The sequence below is a fragment of the Schistocerca piceifrons genome, chromosome 6, assembly GCF_021461385.2.
Source record: "Schistocerca piceifrons isolate TAMUIC-IGC-003096 chromosome 6, iqSchPice1.1, whole genome shotgun sequence".
Classification (NCBI taxonomy): Eukaryota; Metazoa; Arthropoda; class Insecta; order Orthoptera; family Acrididae; genus Schistocerca; species Schistocerca piceifrons.
In genome coordinates this window covers 89,122,723-89,143,447 of record NC_060143.1, presented here as the reverse complement: position 1 = coordinate 89,143,447, position 20,725 = coordinate 89,122,723, and the positions used below count along the sequence as shown (strand labels likewise).

The window sequence follows — 20,725 nt, the reverse complement described above, 5'->3', positions numbered from 1 at the left end:
TCATTTGAGACTATTAAGGGGCTACTGTCATTGATACAATTTTTGAAACTGTTCATGCCACAAATGACTGTTCACAAGCACTACAAAAAGTTGGGCATGATAATCAATTTTGTATAGTTCAGGTGAAGAAATGGCCACAAAACTTTTGAAATAAAACAAAATGGTTTGTTTAAGTCAATGTATAAGAATCTGAGCTTTTCTGATCTATGGTCTATAAAGTGATGCACATAATATCTGAACTATACACACATCCATTCCAAATGTCATTCACTACTGTGGCAAAAGTTATCTACTGAACTAATTTACTTGCAGTTCTTCCCTCATCCTCAAACATGTGGGACTCCCACAGCTTGAGGTCTACGTAACCAAAACTCTCCTTAACCTTGTCCAACATATCCGTTTCCCTCCCTGAATAAGTGACAAATAGTTCTGAAAGTTAGGTACAGTTTTTTTAACTTATTTAAGTGTTTATTCACAGTACTTGGAAATTTGTCTCTTGAAGGTAAGTACTGGACAGACATTCTGTCTCTTTGTAATTTCAAATGTTTTAATTACAATGTCTTGCTTCCTCATAACTATATATACATACTGTGTTCAAAACAAATTTAAATCTATTCATTCTCTTTTATTATTTTTTTTACACAAGAGAAACTTTTATAGTCTATCCAGATATAAAGGCTAAAAAGGCTTCTTTGGCATCAAGTCAAATCTCCTTCCTAACTCACCTGTCTTTTTAATTACTACTGCAACTACAATAGTAGATGTTGATATTTGCAATGGTGACAGTTATCCAGGGTATGCTGCAGTGTCATCTAACTTCCAGTAGTCATTTGGCAGATTGTGTGGAAACAACGTGCAACCACACAATGACAATTATTGGGGCATCTCGCTACATGGATGCTCTCCAAAAAGTATAAAACAAATTCATTCAAACACTCTAAGATACTGTACTCCCTCCCTCTCTCTCTCTCTCTATGCCTGACAAAAAAGTGTGGAGCACTACGATTGAATGTCAGTCAATGTAACTTTGTAAAAGTACACACCATTGGCAGATATCGGAATCATTCAGAGCTTAAATTCTTTGTGACAGGTAGAATGCCCCACCAGGGTGTATTAGTGTTCTTTGTGTTTAGTGTTGTTATCAGGCCTGATAGGATACATGTTGTTGTTGTTGTTGTGGTCTTCAGTTCGAAGACTGGTTTGATGCAGCTCTTCATACTACTCTATCCTGTGCGAGCCACTTCATCTTCGAATAACCACTGCAACCTACATCCTTATGAATCCGCTTACTTTATTCATCTCTTGGTCTCTATCTATGATTTTTAATCCCCCCCCCCCTCCTCCTCTCCCTCTCTCTCTCTCTCTCTCTCTCTCTCTCTCTCTCTCTCTCTCTCTCTCTCTCTCATCCCTCCAACAATAAATTGATCTCCTTTATGTCTCGGAATATGACCTATCAACCAATCCTTTCTTTTAATCAAGTTGTGCCATAAATTTCTAGTCTCTCCAATTTTACTCAGGACCTACTCATTAGTTGCGCACCTACTCATACAACCTTCAGCATTCTTCTGTAGCATTACATTGCAAAAGTTTCTATTCTCTTCTTGTCTAAACTGCTTATTGTCCATGTTTCATTTCCATATGTGGCTACTCTCCAGACAAATACCTTCAGAAAAGACTCCCAGCAGTTAAGTCTATATTTGATGTTAACAAATTTCTCTTCTTCAGAAACACTTTTCTTGGCCCTGCCAGCCTACGTGTTATATTCACTCTATATCAACCGTCATCAGTTATTTTACTGCCCAAATAACAAAACTCATCTACTACTTTTATGTATCTCTTTTCCTAATCTAATTCCCTCAGCATCATGTGATTTAATTTGACTACTTTCCATTATCCTTGTTTTGTTTTAGTTGTTATTCATTTTATTTCCTGCTTTCAAGACACTGTCCACTCAGTTCAACTGCTCTTGTAAGTCCTTTGCTGCCTAACAGAATGTAATCAGCAAACTTCAAAGTTATTTTTTCTACCTGAACTTTAACTCCTACTCCAAATTTTTCTTTGGTTTCCTTCACTGCTTGCTCAATGTACAGATTGAATAACATCAGGGATAGGCTATAGCCTTGTCTCACTTCCTTCTCAACAACCTACCTTTCATACCCTTCGACTCACAATACTGCCATCTGGTTTCTGTGCAAGTTGTAAACATCCTTTTGTTCCCTGTATTTTACTCCTGCTACCTTCACAATTTGAAACAGAGTGTTTCTGTTAAAATTGTCAAAAGTTTTCTCAATTCTGTAAATGCTATAAATGTAGGTTTGACTTTCCTTAACCTACCTTCTAAGAGAAGTCATAGGGTCAGCAGTGCCTCAAGTGTTCCTACACTTTTCCGGAATCCAAACTGATATTCCCTAAGGGCAGCTTATAGCAGTTTTTCCACTCTTCTGTAAGGAATTCATGTTAGCATTTTGAAACCATGACTTATTAAATTGAAAGTTCACTAATTCTCAAACCTATCAGCAACTGTTTTCTTTGCAATTGAAATTATTACATTCACCTGAAGTCTGAGGGTATTTTGCCAGTCTCATAATGTTGCATACCAGATGGCAGAATTCTGTCATGGCTGGCTTTCCCAAGGCTATCAGCATTTCTGACAGAATGTCGTCTACCCCCTGGGCCTTATTTTGACTTATGTCTTCTAGCGTTCTGTCCAATTCTTCCCACAATACAATATCCCCAATCTCATCTTCATGAATGTCCTCTTCCATTTCTGTAATATTGCTTTCAAGTTCATTTCCCTTGTATACATCCTCTATATACTGCTTCCACCTTTCAGCTTTCCCTTTTTTGCTTGGAACTGGTTTTCCATCTAAGCTCGATATTCATATAGCTGTTTCTCTTTCCTCAGACAAGGGTATATAAGGGGCATGAGCAATGTCAAATGTTGAGTGAGCAACATGAGTTACACAAAGACATTCCAAATCATGTGAGACAATGTTATCAGCAACTGACAATGTTTGAAAGGGGCCTCATTGTGGGTTTCAATTTTGCTAGCTGGCCAGTCAGGCAATATCCCAATTTGTGCGGCATTCAGATCTGATGTTAGACCACTTGACAATGTGACAGCAGGTGTGCTCATAGTCATGGTTTCAGTAAAACATGTCTGACAATCACAAGGGAAGATCACCATACCATGCATCAAGAACATTGTAGCTCTAAATGCGAACATTTTTTAGGTTAGGCTTTACCGTGACTGTTACTGACATTAAATGAAACAACAAGTTTACTGTTACCAGTCACGGTGACTGGTAACAGTAAACTTGTTGTTTCATTTAATTAACATTGTAGCTCTTTCACATCTGGCCCTGCATTCAAGAACAAGTAATGGACTTCTCACAACGTTCTGTGTCATCCAGCACCATTGGCTGGATACTAGCAGCAGCTGAACCAGGGAATTACCATCCCATGCATATGCTGTCATTAACACAACAATACAAACAGCTGTGTCTGAACTGGTGCTGTGATTGTGAAGCATGGACTGCTGACGAATGACACTGCATTGTGTTCAGCGATGAACAGAGGTTTAGTACTATGCCGGATGACATTAATTGGAGGGTACAGTGGTGACATGGGGAGACGTCTCATTCTTCCAGTGTTTTGGAGAGCCACAGCAGTGTTACTCCTGGGTCATAGTATGGGGAGCCATCGAGTACAAATTCAGTTCATTCCTGTTAAGTAACTAAGGGAACTGTGATGACACAGTGGTATGTCACACACATATTACATCCTCATGTGTTGCTTCTAATGTGACAGTATTTTGGTGCTAATTTGCAACAGGACACTGCTTGTTCACACACGGCAAGCATATCTCTGAACCTTTTGCGTGGCCAGCAAGATCCCAAGACTTGTCCCCTACAGAGCATGTGTGGGACCCGCTCTTATGTTAACTCCATCACAGTGCCAGTGTCCAAGATGCTGAGAATCAGTTATAATGGTCATAGTACAGCTTGCCTCAGAAGAGGATACAACTGCTGTATGATACATTCCCAAACCAGTCTGGTGCAATATCCAGGCCAGAATGGTTGCAACGTCTTACTGGTAAGTTGGCTCTTATTGCCGAGTTCTTTATAAATTTGACTCAATATTGTAACCATGGAAATAACATTATACACCCTATTCAAAACCAACAGTGAAGTTAGTGAACACTCCAGAAAGGTGTAGATCGATTAAACAGAATGAAAAATATTTTCCGGAGAGCAGTAAATCTAAATTTGGTGAGGACTTATTTAAGAACAGGGGCCACAATAAATAAATCATAACCTTAAGAACTATAATTTGTCATAAATCAAATACCACGAGATGATGGTTTTGCACAAAAAATGAATGATAACACAATAGAAATTTGACGAAAGGTCATAAAGTTCCATAGACGAAAGTAACACATGAGATAAAGATGAAAGTTTAAACAATGTTAAGTTGGTCGACAGAAATTGCAACTCAGCTGCCTTGACATAGTCTGGTTTTTAATACAGCTGACTTAATAGCTACTCAGCACTTGTGATTTTCAGACACACGGGCCATTATGAGATAAGCACAAACAGCACACTTCTATAACCAAGCAATTTGTTAAGCATCACAATGATGCAGAGATGCAGCACTCCACTGCAGGTCAGATATATTCCAAATGCACCAGCATCTGCATCAACACAGCTTTCCTGCCACGGTATCACTTTCACCAAAAGGGTTATTTTTTTCCATAAAGTGTTAATGAAAAATGTCTGTGTCATAACTTCATGGGGACAGAATTGCAGCAACCAATGCCTTTGTTATCAAATGCACACACATCAACAAAGTTTTGCATCACCCAACCATTTCAAAATTTATGGCACAGAAAACAACAATTGACTCTGAGACAAGTGTGTGTGTGTGTGTGTGTGTGTGTGTGTGTGTGTGTGTGTGTGTGTGTGTGTGTGTGTGTGTATATATATATACCAACAATTAAAGGGAACAGCCATGGGTACCAGGATGGCCCCCTCATACACCAACCTATTCATGGGTCGCTTAGAGGAAGCCTTCTTGGTTACCCAAGTCTGCCAAGCCAAAGTTTGGTACATATTTATTGATGACATCTTCATGATCTGGACTCACAGTGAAGAAGAACTCCAGAATTTCCTCTCCAACCTCAACTCCTTTGGTTCCATCAGATTCACCTGGTCCTACTCCAAATCCCATGCCACTTTCCTTGACGTTGACCTCCACTTGTCCAATGGCCAACTTCACACGTCCGTCCACATCAAACCCACCAACAAGCAACAGTACCTCCATTATGACAGCTGCCACCCATTCCACATCAAACGGTCCCTTCCCTACAGCCTAGGTCTTTGTGGCAAACGAATCTGCTCCAGTCCGGAATCCCTGAATCATTACACCAACAACCTGAAAACAGCTTTCGCATCCCGCAACTACCCTCCCGACCTGGTACAGAAGCAAATAACCAGAGCCACTTCCTCGTCCCCTCAAACCCAGAATCCCCACAGAAGAACCACAAAAGTGCCCCACTTGTGACAGGATACTTTCCGGGACTGGACCAGACTCTGAATGTGGCTCTCCAGCAGGGATACGACTTCCTCAAATCCTGCCCTGAAATGAGATCCATCCTTCATGAAATCCTCCCCACTCCGCCAAGAGTGTCTTTACGCCGTCCACCTAACCTTCGTAACCTGTTAGTTCATCCCTATGAAATCCCCAAACCACCTTCCCTACCCTCTGGCTCCTATCCTTGTAACCGCCCCCGATGCAAAACCTGTCCCATGCACCCTCCCACCACCACCTACTCCAGTCCTGTAACCCGGAAGGTGTACACGATCAAAGGTAGAGCCACGTGTGAAAGCACCCACGTGATTTACCAACTGACCTGCCTACACTGTGATGCATTCTATGTGGGAATGACCAGCAACAAACTGTCCATTCGCATGAATGGACACAGGCAGACAGTGTTTGTTGGTAATGAGGATCACCCTGTGGCTAAACATGCCTTGGTGCACAGCCAGCACATCTTGGCACAGTGTTACACCGTCCGGGTTATCTGGATACTTCCCACCAACACCAACCTATCCGAACTCCGGAGATGGGAACTTGCCCTTCAGTATATCCTCTCTTCTCGTCATCCGCCAGGCCTCAATCTCCGCTAATTTCAAGTTGCCGCCACTCATACCTCACCTGTCATTCAACATCATCTTTGCCTCTGCACTTCTGCCTCGAATGACATCTCTGCCCAAACTCTTTGTCTTTAAATATGTCTGCTTGTGTCTGTATGTGTGGATGGATATATGTGTGTGTGTGCGAGTGTATACCCGTCCTTTTTTTCCCCCTAAGGTAAGTCTTTCCGCTCCCGGGATTGGAATGACTCCTTACCCTCTCCCTTAAAACCCACTTCCTCTCGTCTTTCCCTCTTTCCTGATGAGGCAACAGTTTGTTGCGAAAGCTTGAATTTTGTGTGTACGTTTGTGGTTGTTTGGGCAATTCTGCGTAAGTCAAGCGGAGTACATGGTCATTATTGATGTCTAAAGCCAGCTCGTTTCTATCAGTAGCACTCATGTTTGATAGGGTTCAGGTCCGCGAACAGGTAGGCCACTCCATTCTGGTGATCCAAGCATGCAAAAGGAACCCGTTTATGAGAACATTATGATGAGTGTGAGTTATCATCCGTTAAGATAAAATTGTCGCCAAAATATTGGAGATACTGTTCCACTATTGGTTGTAGAATCATGTCTCTGTACAGAGTGACACAGAAAAACGGGAACATTTCCGCAACCCGATAAAACTAGAAGTGGTGAAGGAAAGAAATTGCATTCATAGTAATTGAAACCTTACAACTTTGCCATTTATGAAACATTGATGGCATTTATCATTTTTTTAAAAAAATTACGTCCTTTAGATGGCATCCTCCTGTACAAAAACATTCATGAAATCTGCTGTTGAGATTCCTCATTGACTGTTGCAGCATCTTGGCTGGGATACTGTGAATTGCATCCCGAATTCTCTGTTTTAACTCGTCCAGGGTTCTTGGTCAAGTCATGTAGACTTGCCCCAAAAGAAAAAATTACAAACGGATAAATCTGGCGATATAGGGGGCCAGGGAATGTTACCAAATCCTGAGATCATACAGTTGCCAAACAATTCTCACATATATGCCATTGATTATCATGCAGAGCTTGATGTTGCTCCATCTTGTTGAAACCAGGCTTCTTGAACATTTGGAAAATTGTTCAATGCAGGTGTAACGAAAGTTCGTAACATCTCCATATGTTTCCCTGTTCATTTGCGAAAAAATACGGTTAGATACTTCCACGTGATGAAACACCACACCATATTGTCACTTTACTATCGTGTAAAGGGTGCTCACGAACGTCATTAGGTTTTGTGTTTGCCCAGTAATGGTAGTTCTGTTTATTCACATAACCTGCAAGATGAAAATGCGCCTCATCTGACATCCACAACTTGTTTAGAAATTCATCGTCGTTGTTTATTTTTGAAATCATTTGTTGACAAAATCCTAATCGTAAGTGGTAATCGTTGTCCTTCAATTGTTGCACTATTTGTAGTTTGTACAGATGAAATTTTAAATCAAGATGAAGAATTCTGCAAACTCTCTTCTGGGACATTCCAACGACTGCTGCTTGCTTACGAATTGAACGCTGTGGACTCTGTAAGACAGACTCGCATACAACATCAATGTTCGCTAGAGAATGCACACTTCTTGGTCATTCTGTTGGTTTCTTCTTGAGGGCAGATCCAGTCTCTTCAAAGTTATCACGTGTTTCGACGGAACAGCATCATGAGGTCCTAAATTATAAAAATGTCAAAACTCCCTCTGCGCCTCTACCAAACAACCATCGTTTTTATAAAACATTTTTATGGCTACGCCACTGTTGTCTATTCCCCTGATCCATGATTACTGAAATGGCGGACTGTTTATCCGCTGTCATGAATCTGCAGTGCTGCCACCAGCCCATGGCTGCCACTAATCATCTTATCACTTCAAACATTCCCGTTATTAGAAAGTTCCATTCCCATTATTTTTGTCACCCTGTACCATAGAGCATTGAGAGTGCCTTCAACAACTATTAGAGATGTATGGTGGTCCAATGCAATGCCATTCCAGAACACATTATGTTGTTGCACATGTGGACAGAAGGTGGGATGAGTTTGTCTTCAAACACATTGTCTGCAATTATTGGGGTACAAACAGATACAAGTTTCATCCGTAAACAACACCTGACGCCCATCCTGAGAGCCCATTCTGCACGATTTCTTGCCCGTCTGTAACTGAGCCTGTGTTGTTGTTGTGTACGACATGGTTCTCCCCATGATTATCAGGAATAGAGACTCACATCATGCAACTGTCTCAACAGTTTGATGTGGTACATGATGTCCTCCAGTCTCTTTGAATGCCAAATCCAGTTCTGAAGCACACAATAGATCCTTTGGCTCAAAAGTCATAGATATTGATCATTCTTTGCACCTGTCAAATTTAGATGGGCTACGTGGTGCAAGTCCTAAACACCACCTGCCATTTGGAAAGGCGTACATGTTCGCAGTATGTCGTTTTGGCTCCAGTGCACACATCAAGCAACTTCCTTTGTTGATAAGCCTTCTGCGTGTAACGTGATGATACAGACTCAATCACTGGTCATGACTGTCCTTTGTGACATAATGGATGTTCACTGTTCCACAGGTGTGTCTAATGCGCCCTAGTGGTGCTTTACCTTCAACTGAAATGCTGCAATCCAACCCACGTGCAGCAGCGCTCATGATAACTATGCATATGTTTCGAGCATCGTCAAGACTTGACCTTCCGATCTGTACAGGAACACTTAAAATAGCAATATGCTTGTATGACACATTGGGGTGAAGCAAAATTTTTGTTGATGTGTGTATTTTACTATCCTTTCCCGTAAATGTGCACAGTTTTTGTTCTACACCTACACAGATACTCTGCAAGCCACCGTACGGTGTGTGGCAGAGTGTACCCTCTACCACAACTAGTCATTTCCTTTCCTGTTCCACTCAAAGGTAGAGTTAGGGAAAAATGACTGTCCATGTGCCTCTGTATAAGTCCTAGTTTCTGGTATCTTATCTTTGTGGTCCCTACACGAAATGTACGTTGGCAGCAGTAGCATCATTCTACAGTTAGCTTCAAATGCCAGTTCTCTAAAGTTTCTCAGTACCATTCTTAAAAATGAATGTCTTTGTCCCTCCAGGGATTCCCATGTCTTCGGTCAATCTGACCTGGTGCTGATCCCAAACACTTGAGCAATACTCAATAACAGGTCACACTAACATTCTATATGCAGTCTCTTTACAGATGAACCACACTTTCTCCTAAAATGCTCCCAATAAACTGAAGTCTACCATTTGCCTCCCCTCCAACAATCCTCACATGCTCATTCCATTTCATATTGCTTCGCAACATTACTCCCAGAAATTTAAACAATGTGACCATTCAAGCAGGACACTACCAATGCTGTATCCAAATATTATGGTTCTGTTTTTCCTACTCTATCCGCATTAAACTTAGATTTTTCTATATTAAGAGCCAGCTGCCATTCATCACACCAACTAGGAATTTTGTCTCCATGATCCTATATTAACCCACATTCACTTATCTTTAACACCTTCCTGTACAACACAGCATCACCAGCGAACAACCGCAGAACGCTGCCCACCCTTCTTTGTAGAATTTAGTATTTTTAAACTTTGTTAATACTTACACTATCTTCCCCTTTTCATATGTGTCATTACCAAAACACACGTCACACATACAGACTGCAAATGTTACACACAATCACATAGTCTGACTGGATCTGGATGCTAGAATCTATCTTGTTTTAATTTACCAGCTTGTGTAAATTTTATCCATATATTCCATTTGTTTTTTTCGTGCAGTACTATGTTAGTGATACTGATTAATGTTACTGATTTCTCTAATATTACAGTCAACACCCATTTGCATATTCATTTAAATATACTATAGCAAATACTAATCTTAAACAGCTATTATAATATGACTGACAGAAGTACTGTTTGGACTAATTTTACATACAGGCACACATCTTATATAACAGCTATTACAAAACTATTTACAGGTTTTAATTTGTATTCATCTATTAAGTGTAGGAGTCATGTTGTATTTTGTTTATTTTTTTAATACAATGGTGTCAAATTATTTCATAACAAGATACTGAAAGCAGGTGTTACGGTAAGTCTCTGCAGGGTCTCTGACACTTAGCGGTTCAAACAACAGGGACGTGTAAAGGACAACAAAACAAGCAAATTCGTGGTGTGGTCTGAATGCATTAATAACTATCCGCAATGTGTTCACAGAGTTCATTGACACCATCAAAGCTTTCAAATAGTTAAAAAAAAACCAACTGTTCAAATCAGAGAACCTGGGAGGTCATCCATGGTGTTGACAAGCCACAACCAATTGACTTCTTGTTGAAGATTCGTGCTACGTATTTCCGAACTGCCACATGCCAATGCACCATCATACCACATGCATGTTCCTTCACCATAATAAATATCATCCAACAAGTCGATTACCTTATTTCACAGGAAATGAAGGTACACACAAAGGTAAAGGAGGCAACGCTGGCTCGATTTCAAATACTGCAGTTCATGACATAAGTTCATAGCTTGTAGAAAATAAACTAATGCTAAACCACAGTAAGACTCAGTTTTTACAGTTTATAACATACAATTCAACAAAACCTGATGTTTTAATTTCACAGAATGGGAATATGATTAGTGAAACTGATCAGTTCAAATTTCTAGGTGTTCTGATAGATAGTAAACTGTCGTGGAAAGCCCACGTTCAGGTTCTTGTTCAGAGACTTAAGGCTAGCATTTTTACTATTCAAATAGTATCTGAAGTAAGTGATCGTTTTACACAAAAATTAGTCTACTTTGCTTGTTTTCATTCGCTGATGTTACATGGTATTATATTTTGGGGTAACTATTTCCATTCTAAAAAGATATTTTTGGCTCAGAAACAGGCAGTTCGAGCAATAAGTGGCAATAAGTTCGCGAACCTCGTGTCTACCTCTGTTCACTAGTATGGGTGTTTTGACACTGGCCTCTCAATATATATAGATTCTTTACTGTCGTTCCTTGTTAAAAATATCAGCTTATTCCCAAGATATGCACCTTTCACTTAGTTAATACTCAGCAGAAATCCAACCTGCATTTGGATCGGACTTCCTTAACTCTTGTGCAGAAAGGTGTGCAGTATACTGCTGCAACCATTTTCAATAGCTACCACAAGAATTCAAAAATCTTAGCAGTAATCCTTGCACTTTCAAATCAAAGCTGAAGAGTTCCCTCATGGGTCACTCCTCCTATTCTGTTGAGGAGTTCCTTGAAAACTTAAGTTGATTCTTATGTTATATTGTTGATTGCATTTACTTAAACATATGGCTTTACATATTTGGGTCCATAAACATTTTATTTTTATCTGATATTACTTTTATGATATAACTTCATGTACTGACATGTTCCATGCCCTTGGAGATTTGCTCCTCAATTTGGTCCTAAGGAACTTGACATGTAAATAAATAAATCATACAACCAGCAAGTTGTGTCAGGGAAATTATTGGCTTGGTGATCTATGTTTACTAAGACTATTTGCTTGTTTCAATGTCCTTTTCTTGCCCCCTTCCATCTGTAACTGTAATAGTCAAATAACTTTTGATTTTGGTAGAAGATGGGGACTGGATCTATGTACATTATTTATTCTTTGAAAGTGAAACATCTTAAAGTTCTAAATGACACTTTTGATAATTTTCTTTTCCATCCAGTAAACAGTTATTGGATTACTTATTCTGTGCATATGTATTTCAGTTTCTTCTGGCAGATCCATCTTTTTGATCATGTTGACAACGTGTAGTCTTCCATTTTCTTTTGCTTATATGTAACTGTATGATCACCTCAGATAAGTCGCATACAACTAAGCAGGTCCAGTACATCTCTGCTTTACTTTATTGTGAAGACACTCTGAATCGGCATTTCCCCCTTCACCCGACTATCCCAGTATCAGCACTGTCTTCACTTTTCTTTGCATCAGCTAACTTCCCAGCCACTTCATCAAATTTTTAGACACTCATATAGAACTAATGTTAAAAATTGGTACAGTGTTTCCTCGGCAAAAATATTGTTGCACATGGGCCTTGAAAAAGCTAGCTGACTGGCAACCAATGTGTGACTCCATACGGAAGTTATTCAGCCAATGCATTCAATACTTCTCCAGTTTTCTTACTTTCGCTGAATCATGCCATGCAATGGATTGTCTAGAAGATACTAAGTCATAGTTCTAACATATGTTCTCAGCAATAAAGTGTAGCACACCTGGGCAGGGTATTATATTAACTCTCAAATTTCTCGTAGTTCTTTTGCAATGCCACAGATACCAACATTAACTCGCTATTTTTACTTAGTGAGGCTTTAACTGCAGAAAAATTAAAGTGGTGGTTTCAGGCAGAAACAACTGTTACCCAAAGGATTAAGAGTGAGCCTTGGGGAACAACCTGTCAGGCTGAATGATATAGTAAAACTTTCTGCATCCTTCTGGTGGGTATGACATTATTCCTTGGTTGGCTACACCATCAATACCATGAAAACCGCAGTTTATCTAGAAGCATATTGTGATTCACATAGTCAAATGCCTTCAATAGGTCACAGAAACTACCAATTAGATCTATTTTGTTATTTAATGGATGTAAGATTTGGTGAGTGAAAGTGTAAATGGCATTCTCAGTAGAGCAACTCTTCTGATGAAATATTACTTCATTACTACATTTTGGAAAATAATGTCAGCATTGAAAGAGGTCAATAGTTATTGCCATCTCTTTTATCACCTTTCTTATAGGAGTGGTGTTGGGGATTTAACAACGGTATATTTCACTGCATTACACATCGATATGCACGGTGTTCAAGATTTAAAATTCAATTAAATAATCGCTTACAGTGTAACTGACATTCAGCCCACATAAATTAGAACCACATACAAACGTGTACTGAACAAATACATACTACCAAACCTCGACAGGTTACATAAAACGGCTTGGGATCTAGTTCATGCAGTATTCTTTTACTAGCATATGATACGCGTAGTTTTAGATGTGTATGAACCACAACACAACGAAATAGCGAAAGTGCAGTATTTACGAACAACAATTGTTTACACTTTACATTGTTAACAAGGTGAACTAGTTCGTATAATCATTGAAGGCCAGTGTACGTAACTGTACATGAAGTTTCAAATAACTTGCTACGTTGACTATACCAGTTTTCTGCATTTTACTAAACGTATACAAGAGTGTGTGCACATTTTTAATGCTAAAATCATGTACGCTCATTTTATGCGTGGCATCACATGCTCTACAGCTAAATACAAGGAATTTTTAACTCGACTTTTGCTAGCTTTGTTTTGAAATTACAATACTTTGTAAATTCTAAGGTGCATTGCGTCTTTTGCAAGAGCAATATTTTCTTAATAACTAAATTCGATTACAGAAATGCAAAGAAAACGAAAATAGCTGCTAACCTTGAGGTGAAGGAATCTACCGGTACCTATAGAATTCGTGATGGGCTACCAAAAGTGGTCTACTTATCGCGAGTTACGTTAGCACTTAAGTGCTGCTGTTCGTTATCGAAATCGTAATGCGATTAACATTACCCTGCCGGGAATGTATCCACTCGAAGTAACGCATCGACACACGAAAACTGCCGTTCTAACAATCAGTGCTGTTGTTATTTGAGTAGGCGTTGCCACAACTGCCAACCAATAAAATGCTTTTTTTAAGCTGGGACAGCTGTGTGGCCGTGATATCAGGGCTAACTATTGAAAGCCGATGCATGCTGCTATCACAGAAGGGCTAATGGAAACCGAAAACTTCACGATTCAAGTAGTCAGTACACAAATTATTACATCACATCTTCAGAAGATAACAGCCTGTTGTTTTTGCAAGCTTTCACAGCATGGCTGTTTTGTAAACAGTGCTATGACAGCAATGATAGTTTGATACCAGAAAGTGCAAAAAGCGGAATCTGACGTCTACAGCGAGAGAAATGTGTAGTGCCGTATACGGTCACTGAATTTGGTGTTTGTTACATAAAGTAATTATTTTTTCGTGAAACATACATCGAGTTTGATTATACGTTGTTAGTATTGGGGCGCAGTCCTGAATGAAAGTTGAATAAAAAAAAGTTATTCCTTTCTTCAGGCTTTAACCACTATTTTCAAAGGAGCGCTGGAATAACAAACTGTTTTGAATTCAAGGTATACTCGAGGACGAAGTTACGGTAATCGTGTATTAAACACATTTTAATTTCTTTAGTTGTGTGTTTGAGCCTTTGGTTATTTTTGTATGTTGTTATGTGATCAAGTTGCTAAAAAGCACCACGTAGCTCTTTATTTATGTAATTCGTATAACATTTATTTTGCGATTACGAACTCTTTACGACAGTAAAATGTGTCATAACAACGCTCAGGAACTGCACAGCACAGTTCGAGGTTTTGTCTTGTCTTTTTTTTCCCACTCCCCTATTACCAAGAAACGACGTGTAGCGCTGTTTAAACTGCTTTTTGGGAAGACACTGTCCCGTACAATCACTTGATTATTTTTGTCGGTTGTAACTCTATGTATCATTATGCTGTACTCATAAATTCGGCTATTTACCAGATCATAATATGTGCCCATTATTAAATCATGTCCAATTCATATTGCAAATTAGCATGCTAATCATAAGATGACATATTCAGTATAACAAGCGATAAGAAAGATCAATAAACTGGGAAACAGCACAACTTTGGAGGAAAAATGTTCAGAAAAAAGTGTGGCTTTCTTAGAATCAAAAAATTTTAGAACAGATAGCCTAGAACAACAGCTCAGATAGAAATCTGAGCACCATTGTTGCTGAAGATTTTGAGAAAATCACTGTTAAAATAGTTTCATTGACCCAGTGCATCTGAAAGTGTTTTTCATCGCTTTGTTACATTGGTAAGATAATCCAGTCAGAGGTTGGTATGGATATTATTTTGGATTGACAACAAAGCCTGTCAGTGGAATTTAAAGTGGCCTCTTTATGGATTTGTTACAGGATTTACATGCTAAAGACATATTTCTCTGTAATTTCTGTTATTCTCAATACTACATTGTGCATAATTTGAAAAATCATATGCTGCAGATGTGTGTGATGTTGTCTCTTCATTTGGTTTTATATTCTGCCCACTTATTCACTTCTTCTGTAACTCCCTGTTTTCTTTCTCTTTTCTTCTCATCTGTTTCATCCTTCCTCTCATCTGCACATTAATTCTTCTTTCCCTTTGATTTGTTCTCTCCTGTTCCTTTATTCATTTCCCTTGTTTCTTTATTCATTTCCTATGTATCCCTGATCACCTATTTCTTCCTTCTTTGCTTATCTTCTCTTTCTTCATCTTCTTCCATATCTTGTACTTGATCAGTTAGTTCACAGCCAGTGTTGCCATAAAAGACCTCTCCAAGATCTCTGCAATTGTTGCAGCATTCTGCAGTTTTGAATCTGAGATTGTAACACGCATGCAAGTGCGTGTGTGCCCCCCCTCCCCCCTCCCCCCCTGCATGCACACACAGTGTTCTGCTTGTAGACTGGGATAAGGGATTGTGTCAGGTGAAGTTGGTGAGGGGAGAAAGGAGATGAGGAGAGGGAGGGTTGGTGGAGGGTGCCTAATAGCTCAGAGGGAGACAGCAAGTTCATAGAATAAGAATAGTGAAGGGAGAGGCAGAATCTGCATGGGATAGGAATGCAAAAGACTGGTGCCGGTGAATTCATAATAAATTAATTTATAAATAATCAATATTTTAGTTAAAAAAAAAAAAAAATCTCACGAGATAGATGAAATGAAATGTCGTGTGACGAGGGCCTCCTGTCGGGTAGACCGTTCGCCTGGTGCAAGTCTTTCGATTTGACGCCACTTCGGCGACTTGCGCGTCGATGGGGATGAAATGATGATGATTAGGACAACACAACACCCAGTCCCTGAGCGGAGAAAATCTCCGACCCAGCCGGGAATCGAACCCGGGCCCTTTGGATTGACAGTCTGTCGCACTGACCACTCAGCTACCGGGGGCAGACACGAGATAGATAAGAATGCTTCGCAAATGTAAGTCTAAGAATAAAATAGATGGTAATCTAAAACTATAAACAATTAAGAATAAACAAGTGTATATAAGAATGGGATCTTCAAAGGAAAACAACAGAGCATCCCAGAGTGCCACAGAGAGCATCCTAGAGTACCCCAGAGAGCATCCCAGAGTGCCCCAGAGAGCTAAAACACCAAGAAGAATCGCTTCTCGGCTTTTGATAAGATCAATGTGTAGTATGTTGATCTATAAATTAATGAAATAAGGGACTGGGAGAGACTGACACAACAGAAGAAGGAGAGACTGTGGCGAACAAGGTATGGATGCAGGATTAGTGAAGTTAAGGTCCTGTGGCAGTGTGGAGTTTGGTGGGGGAAGTTAGGGGAGATTTAGGCCAGGAGGATTAAGGAAATTAAGGATGTGGTCTGAACACCCATCTATGTAGTTTAGAAAAGCTGGTGCTGGGGGAAACAACCCAGATGGCATGGATTCTGAAGCTGCCACTGAAACTGAGTACATTGTGTTCAGCAGTGTGTTCTACCACTGGGTGGTCAACTCTGCTCATTGCCACCATACACTGATGAACATTCATTTGGGTGGTCATTTGGTATGTGCTCATGTCTACATACAGGTCCAAAGAAGGCAGGTAATGACAGGTGTGAATATTGCAGAACCATCTGTTTAATAAATTGTAGTTGTGAAATATTGGCACAATTTTTTTACAGAACAATAGAAAGACTGGTAGAAACCAACCTCAGGGAAATTGATTTGGGCTCCAGAGAAAGTTTGGAACACGTGATACAGTACTGACCCTACATATTCTAGGAGACAGAATTCTGAAAGGCATACCTACATTTACAGCACTTGTAGATTTAGTGAAAGTTTTTGATAATGTTGACATGAATACACTCTGAAATTTTTTAGATTGCATGGGTAAAATACAGAGAGCAAAAAGTTATCTGTAACTTGTAGAGAAACCAAACTGCAGTTGTATGAGCAGAAGGACATGAAAGGAGACAGTAGCTGAGAAGGATGTGAGACACACTTATAGCATCTTTTCAGTGTTATCCAGTCTGCACATTAAGCTAGTAGTAAAAGAGCAGAGAAGCCGAACTGCAGTTATAAAAGTAGAAGGACATAAAGGAAGGCAGTAGCTGAGAAGGATGAGAGACACTCTTATAGGCTGCCCTTATCTTATTTAGTCTGTACATTGAGCAAGCAGTAAAGGAAACTCTGGTATCCTGGCCTGGTGACTTTGAAAGCTGGCTAGAGTGTCTGGAACTACACCTCGGCCATTGGCAGGAGCTGTTCTACCTGTGAGCACTCACATAGCTGACACAGCACCACACATCATTCTGTCAGTCAGTCAGAGCTTGCAGCTGCTCATTAGTTCCACTGCGCAGTGACACTGAACTCGCTGATATACTCGCTTCACTATAGTCTCCTTTTCATAACACACTGTTTGTTCTTGGTCTCTGTTGTTTGCTACATTTCAGGTTTTCTCCCTCCAGGTTACTTGTTGAACTTTGTTTATTTGTTCATCTTCCTCATTGTTTCCCTTTCTTCTCACACTCAGTGGTCTGCTGTTGGTTGCCACCGGCCAGTCAGCCCACAACAACAACAACTGCTGCTATTGCAGTAGCAATTGCAACAATAGTTCCCAGTTTCAACAGCACCAACTACAACAGCAGCAGCAAAATGTGTTGCTCCATCAAGAAATTCCATCCTCTGAAGGATCAGCTGCTGGTACAGGGTATTCATCCACTACAGCAGCAGTCACTTCCTGAGTGGAGAGCTGCCAACCTGCATTTCTGCCATTTAATGATGCCAAAGTGGATTGGGACACACATTTATAGCATCTGAAAGAGTGCTTCACTTCCTTTCAGATCACTGAAGACAGTCACCAAAGGTGCCTGGGAACTTTTTTATTGTTTAAGAAAATGGCTCCTCTCTCTCAATCACCCTTGCTTTTGAGGAGATGTGCATGTTACTTTGAAATTATTATTCATACTGATTCCGTGAGTCACATCATTACTCAAATTTCATCAATACTATAAAAATTGTGGCCGGTCAGATCGCTCCTGGATGACTGATTTTCAAGGATTAAGTCAGTGATGCAGTTTCATAGATGTGCAAGTTGCCGAAGTGGCATCAAATCAAAAGACTTGCACCTGGCGAACGATCTACCTGATGGGAGGCCCTAGTCACGTGACATTTACATTTACTTGTGCGAATCCATCATGAAAAATCTCATAAGCAGCCTCTTTAATTAAGGACATACTGGTCCAATTGGTTCCCAATCCGGAAGTCCACATGTTGCCCCTTAAACCAGTCAGTCCACTAGTGGGAGATATTTTGACAATTGTGCACTCTTTGGAAATTGTGCAGGCAACAAATGAGCACCTCATGACCCAGCCGCAAGTAGCAATGATCCAATCATTAGGAAGATACCTACAAATCATGTCCAAGATAGTGGTATCATGATTCCTCTTTAGGTATCTGATAGATGTGTCAATGGCCTCTGAACAGCCTGTCAAACCCTAGTGGCATGTGCTACAGGGCCTTCTGTCATGTCCGGACTGCTTCACGGCACATGTTTTGTAGGGTATATCTGGATTGCTGGACACATTGCACCCAGTGTGGTAAAGTTGGACATCTCTGAACAGTTTGCCATAAACTATCTGCACAGTTGTATCCAGTTCCCTGCGTGCATCAAAGAACAGTGCATGAAGTAATAGCTGGCCAGGGTTTTCTCTTTGCTATTAAGTTATTTATAAACCTCACAGCTCCAACCACAGACGTTTGTCTCTAGGTGGACACAAAAGCAACCATCCTTTGTAAACCTCTAAACGTAGGCTCATCTAGATTCACCAGAATTAGCTCACCCACCTGTATGTTGGTAAATGGCTCCCTCCAAACATGTGGCAATTTTAAATCAATGCCCAGGCAAAAGAGGAAACATCCTGTATTGCATGCGGTTTGAAATCGAATATTTTCCTAAGATTGACCTTGCCGATGCATATTTGGAAATATTCTTGTATGAGGAGTCACAAAACATTGTGCTTATCAACATTTGTCTTCCACTCATATAAATACAGGCACTTAGGTTTTGGGGATCTCTTCTGCTCCTATAATCTTTCAAAGATACCATGAACAGTTATTCATGTCCATACCTGCTTACATTAACCTTCTTTGATGACTTAATCGTCGCAGGTGCTACACAACAAGAATCTCTGAAACTTTTGTACTCTAATTATGTCATTGTTTGATGCAGGGATAAAGTGCCAACATTAACATACATTTAGAGGTAGCTGCCATTTATCACAGTAGCTGAAATTTTTCCTAAGTCAACTTGTATCTTCCTACAGTCACTAAACTTTGACACTCCTCCTGTACACCACAGCATCATCAGCAAACAGACACAGATTGCTGCCCACCATATCATTTATGTATATAGAAAACAATAGCAGTTCTATCACACTTACTGGGGAACTCCTTATGATACACTTGTCTCTGAAGAGCACTCGCCATCGAGGAAAACATACTGGGTTCTATTACTTAGGAAGCCCTTGAGCTATTCTCATATCTAGGAACCTGTTCCATATGCTTGAACCTTCATTAACAGTCTGCATTGGGGCACCATGTCAAATGCTTTTTGGAAATCTAGAAATATGGAATCTGCCTGTTGCCTTACAGTATACCATGTGAGATAAGAGAAAACTGAGTTCCACACAAGCAGTTCTTTCCAAAACCATGCTGATTCGTGGAAATAAGCTTCTCAGTCTCAAGGAAATTTATTATATTTGAACTGAGAATATATTCAAGAATTCTGCAGCAAACCGGTGTTAAGGATATTGGTCTGTTCTTTTACCCTTCTTATGTACAGGAGATACCTGCACTTTTTTCCAATCGCTTGGGACTATGTGCTGGGCAAGAGTTTCACGATCAATGCAAGCAAAGTAAGGGCACAATGTCAGTCATGGATGACATCCTTCTCATAGATACTGAGGCAGACACACGTCGTTTTGTCATCCTGGCCACCCTACAGCCTCAGGTTTTACCAAGCCACTATCGTGAGTACTGGAGAATATTGTGGATGCAAGCTCTAGTGAGGTGACACACTTTCTGGTCAGGCTTACACAAATACGTGGAAGCCATGTTGTGCAGCAGTTCAGCTAATCTCCGGCACCAGGCAGCACCACCCAAATCCTTTGCTGCCCCCCCCCCCCCCCCCACACACACACACTGACCACAGCATTCATTTGGACTTTGCAGGCCCATTTCTGGGCTCTATGTGGCTAGTAGTTATGGATGCCTGCTCAGAATACCTGTATGTGAGAAGTATGGTGCACACAGCAACAGAAGTCACACAAATGTGCTAGCTCAGACTCTGGACATCGAAGGGCTTCCCTGAATTATCAGACTTGACAGTGGGCCCCAATTCATGGGCATGGTTTTCTAACAGTTCTACCATCAGATGGCATAAAACATCTTTTTACTCCACCATTTGACCCATTTTCCAATGACAAAGTGAAGCTTATAGTGTA

General features: G+C 40.2%; 2 protein-coding genes across 3 annotated transcripts in view; one reads left to right on the top strand and one right to left on the bottom strand.

The window, feature by feature from the left end:
• LOC124802992 (malonate--CoA ligase ACSF3, mitochondrial) overlaps positions 1-13,938 on the bottom strand; it is an 86,675-nt gene extending 72,737 nt beyond the window's left edge. Inside the window, exon 1 of one of the 2 annotated variants that reach the window (XM_047264092.1) lies at positions 13,733-13,938. The gene's annotated coding sequence lies outside the window, so the exon portion shown is untranslated. Of the gene's footprint in view, positions 1-13,600 lie in introns of both variants that reach the window. The other variant, XM_047264091.1, reaches the window with a different exon arrangement.
• Positions 13,939-15,021: 1,083 nt separating this feature from the next.
• Positions 15,022-20,725, top strand: part of LOC124802993 (triple QxxK/R motif-containing protein-like) — a 51,561-nt gene continuing 45,857 nt past the window's right edge. Inside the window, exon 1 of the mRNA XM_047264093.1 lies at positions 15,022-15,056. The gene's annotated coding sequence lies outside the window, so the exon portion shown is untranslated. The remainder of the gene's footprint in view (positions 15,057-20,725) is intronic.